Source organism: Cicer arietinum, chromosome 5 (assembly GCF_000331145.2).
Source record: "Cicer arietinum cultivar CDC Frontier isolate Library 1 chromosome 5, Cicar.CDCFrontier_v2.0, whole genome shotgun sequence".
Classification (NCBI taxonomy): Eukaryota; Viridiplantae; Streptophyta; class Magnoliopsida; order Fabales; family Fabaceae; genus Cicer; species Cicer arietinum.
In genome coordinates, this window is record NC_021164.2 from 17144143 (window position 1) to 17149771 (window position 5629).

Here is a 5629-nt window from a genome sequence, read left to right on the forward strand (position 1 = left end):
ACCAATCGCAAATATTTTTTCCACTTAGAAGTCCACCACCAACATCTATTTCAAATCATCGTGTGATAGTTATTGCATTTGTTAATAATTATTATTTTGTGCAGGTATTTAATATTTCCACTTAGAATTGTCATTTTAACCGTTAATGTCATATTTAATAAATTATAAACTATTGATTTTAACAGTTTACTTAAAGTCAAATTCTCCTATATCACCAACAAGTAATTTGTGGAGAAAATATCGCACATAAGAAGCATGTTAGTGGGGATTTATTTACAATGATCGCATTCAACATTGGTTGAAGATATTTTCATGCAGTATAGATGAATATGTTGTAAAATGAAATGTAAACTAGATGAATACATAGTAAACGTATTGTGATATTTAACTTAATGAATATATTGCCTGAATTAAATTAAAAATATTGTGATTGCTATAAGCTGTCAAATCAGTACTTCACAAAATATTCCAAAAGTATCCAAATATTACATATTCAAAATATTCCAAAAGTATTACCAAAATATACCATATCCAAAACAAAAGTACCAAAATATTACATATCCAAAATATACCAAAATATACCATATTCCAAAAGTACCAAAATATTACATATCCAAAATATTCTAAATAAATCATAAGTCCGTCTATTTCTCCTATGATATGATACTATGTTAGTCCAATCTCTACTGCCACCGCTCTAACTTTGCAGCATCAAAATTAACTCATTAACGAGTGACATGCCATCAGGTAATAATAGTTGCCGACCAATAAGCTTTTCAGCAATTTGTATTACTTGACGCTGCAATAAAAAATAAATTAAATATGAATAGTTAAAATAAATTAAATATGACTAGTAAAAATGAAATATGACTAAATAAAATATGACTAATTAATATACCGTTACGTCAACTGTGTCATTTGCGGGAAAATCTACAACAATCTCTACATAATGTAGGAAAATGCTCATAGACCCACGCCCACACATATATAATAACATATCATTAGTTTAGAATCACTAATAATAGAAATTATAAACACAATAAACAACCATACAATTTACTTCTAAAAGTGTAAGATACCCTGAAATAGTTCTGGTTTGATGCATGTTGGCTTCTCGAAGATTATCATATAGGTAAGCAAGCTGCACCCCATGCATATCCCCCGCAAGAATTGAGGTCTCAGAAGCACTCAAGATAAGCAATGTTAACTGCATAAACACTCTTATCGTTGAACAATGTGCAACCAGCCACAAACAAAAGAAATGCCCTAATAGTCATCTGCCAATGTTGGTCACGAAAATGTTGATGGTATACTTAAGTAACCAACTATACCGAATAGTGGTTGTCCGTGTGACATTAAATTCAGCATAAGCAACAGCGTGACTAACTCCAAGAAGCTCTGTCAATATATTTGCACCGGCATCATTATTAAACACATTAACACTGAAGAATGCACCGGTAATGGGGATATGCATCAGAGGTGACACATCGTCCAAAGTAATCGCCATCTCTCCAATTGGGAGATGAAAGATATTGGTGTCACGATGTCACCTCTATACGAATGCAGAAATGATCCCTTTGTCAATTATTTCGTAGCTGCATTTTAGCAAAAAATACAGTCCCGAGCTTTTAACCAATTGCTCAACCTCTTCGTGTTCAATAACAACTTCTTTTAATTTTTTTTTTGTTGCTAAACACCCTTAATTCTTTGTGATCCTGAAATTAATTAAGTGAAAAATTATAAGTTAAAAAAATATAGTTTAACTTAATTTGATTGAGAAAATTATCACGCCATCCTAGAGTCTAGTTGCCACATGATCGTCGAATGTCCTTAGGACAAAACTATCAACCAGACCACCAGGATACCTATCATCTTGTGGAGGTTCATCTATTTTAGCTGGTTGGACTTCGGGTTGGGATTCGGGTTGGACTTCGAGTTGGGATTCTTCCAGTTTCCGCTGTACTCGTCGTGCATAAGTAGTTGGCCTAACACGACGACCGTCCACATTAGAAGTGCCCTCGTTAAGTATAACACGACCTTCTCTATTGGTAAACATAGTGCGCACCATATCTGCAAAGCAAAAATCAAAATAAAAATCAAAACAATAAGCCTACGTGAACTCAGTTCACAAACGTGAACCCAATGTCAAACACTTACGTGAACTCAGTTCATGTACGTAAACCCATTTTCAATCTTTAAATCATATGTGAACTGGGTTCGCGAACCATGTACGTGAACTTAGTTCATGTGCGTGATATCATTACATATTACGTTAACTCAGATCACGCACGCACTATGTGAACTCATTTTACGAACATGGTTCGTGAACTGAGTTAAGTAAGTTATTGAGTTTTGAAAATTGATTGATGTACATGAACTTAGTTCACGTACATTACTGGGTTTTTGAAAATGAGTTTGCATACGTGAACTGAGTTCACGTACGTTTATGGGTTTATGGCAGCGAAGGTTTTCTTCATCCTCAAAAATGGAAACTTTTTTTTCTTCAATTTTCAGGCATTGCATTCATAAACAGTAACAATAAAACAACACAACAGAAACAAAACAACAAAAACAAAGGTTGATATTTACTTACTTGATTCACAACAGTGATGCTCGCTTGATGAAGTTGGTTGATAATGATTGATGAAGATGGTTGATAATGATTGATGAAGATGGTTGATGATGATTGAAGAAAATGAAAAAGATGAAGAAGGTGTTGAATGAAGATGATGAAGGTAGAATGAAGAGGAAAACGATGGGTTAGGTTAATGAACAGGAAGAAGATTGAAATAAAATGAAAGGTAATTTTTGAATTTTGATTTTTTTTAAACATTTGAGGGGTGTGGGTAGTAAATTATGGGGTGTTGGTAGCAAAATTGAAAGATGTTTCTCTATTTTTGTACGTCTTCATTTCCTTTCTTTTCCTTACTGACTTCCCTGCACAGGAAGCACCCCCACTTCCCTTTTATTTTTATTTTTTGTTTTTCCTAACATGGTTATTATTGTTACATTTATACACTTAATCAAAAAGATAAGTCACCTCTTTCTCTAATGGTAAGAGATTGCTTTATTTTCGCTTAAAAAAATGAAAAATCTATAACTCAACTTTATAAATTGAAACCAAAAATCAACCCAAAAAAAAATTGATTTTTGGGGGGCTGAAATCAGAAAAGAATAAGGAAGGCATTTTTCTCAACAAAATTTTGAAACTCAACAACAACCTTGTATTATTTTCTTTCAATACATCAACAAATGCATTTCACCATGAAAATAAAAATTCAGAAAAATAAAGGTAAAAATAAAATCCATTTTCGTATCTCATTGAAGAAACCTTTAAATCAGCATATCCAAAAAATAAATAAAAACAAACATAATAGAAAAGGAAAAAAAAAAAGAGTAACCCTAACTTTCACACCAACTCCGATTGATCATGTACTCAATTCCGGTGACCGACCAACGTTCAACTGCTCGACCCGGCCTTACACCATCGTCTTCTTCTTCGTCGCCCCATCACAAATCTAGGTTAGTGAAGTTACTTCCCCTCTCTCGTATTTTTTTCCTCTCTCTCACTCTCACTCTCCATCACCATTCTTTTTTCTTTCTCTCCCATTCCTCCATGTGTGCACTGCTCCTTTCTTCTTTATATTTTTTTTCCTTTCTTTCTCTCACTCTCACTCTCCATCACCATTCTTTTTTCTTTCTCTCTCTTTCCTCCATGTGTGCACTGCTCCTTTCTTCTTTATGTTTACCTTTCTTTCTTTCTTTCTTTTTTTCTGTGCACTTCTGTTCTGTTGTTCGGTGTTTAGATTTTTTTAACTAATGAATTGTTTAAGACATTTTTTTAGTAGTTTCATCTATAATTAATATGTTGTTATGAATCAAAATTGCTTAAAATAGTTTCATCTACTTAAAATTGCTTTGAGTAGTTGTAGTACCTAAATTTTGTCTGAATAATTTAAAATTATTTTAATAATAATAATAATATATTTAATAAATATTTTATAATTATTATCAAAAATCTAAAATTATCATTATTTTACAAAAAAAAAATAAAAAATAAAATAATTCTAAAACAAAAAAAAAAAATTGTAAGTTACAACTCTTTCAACCTGATGCAAGCAACATCACAAGTCTCTTTCTATCTCATTTTACCACCCAACACGTTTCTTTGACAGCCTCACCAACATACGATTCACAGCAACAAAAACATGTTTCCTTCCCTATGTCACCCTTTTATCTTGTTTGTCTTCTTGTAACACATAGAAAGCCATAAAAAAAATTTTCCTAAAATTATACTTTGCTTAAAATTATTAGAAAAACAATGTAAAATCCAATTAATTTTTTGCTGAGTAACAATACAAAATCCATAACATGTATTTGCATGATGAATGAAAACATTAGTCGTTTCCCTATAAATTGAGACAAACAGAACTGAAGGAGGGAGGAATTTTCTATAAAATAATGGGTAAACGAGAGAAAGGTAGAAGATAGAGTTGTTCTTAGATAAACATGTCTTACCCATAACAAACCCAGATCTATCCAACCCAGATCCAGCAAACTCAGATCCATCAAACCCATTCAGCAAACTCATATCCATCAAACCCATATCCATACTTAAAGGATATTCAAACTCATCTTAACAACACCTATGCATAGCTAAAGGATATTGAAACCCATTTTAACAACACCGAGACGACCGCACACCATCTTCACCCGCATCAGAAAGGCATGTATCTTCTCTTACTTTTGTTTCAAACTGTATAATATTGTTATATAGAAATAAACCAAAATATGAGTTTTTGTTCACAGTGGTTCGACTAAATTCTGTGTGTTTATGGGGGTGAAGTATTTTGCTTGGTTTGGCTAAAATTTTGCGTTTGAAATGAGTGTGAGTATTTGGCTTGAGACGATTGTTCTGTTCAGAAGTTTAAGATTCGTTTCCCTGGTTTGCTTAGGTAGTGCTTTAATTTTATTAATGGGTAGGGCATTAATTTCATTAAATTATTATTTTTTATGTTTAATATAATTAATTATATTTATTATAAAAAATTATGAACACAGTTAACTAGTAATAATTTTTCACTTATTTACAAAATATATTAAAAGAGGATTACATTTATAATTAATACAAATTTTTTTTATTTAATAGATTAAGTTGCAAGTCTATACATTTTTATTTTTGCTATTTTTATTTTCGTGTTTATTAATATTTTTATTTCGAAGAATCATTTAAACAATATTTAATATTCAACATTTTTATTTTAAAAAGAAAAATAAAAATAAAATTATAACAAATTTTTTATTAAAAATAAACTAGATGTGAAATCTTTTTAATCTTTGAGTTATTAGAACACAAATTGTGACAATTTGATGGTTCTAAATCTCATAATCACAAATAAATTAATAAACAAAAAATTGATAAACAAATTAATCATAAAAATTATTTAAAGTTAATTAAAATCTTTTAATCTCAGAGTTACATAATAAAAATTATATATTTTGATAACTCTAAAACTTATTTTTTAAAATTTAATTATTATTATTATTATTATTATTATTATTATTATTATTATTATTATTATTATTATTATTATTATTATTATTATTATTATTATTATTATTATTATTA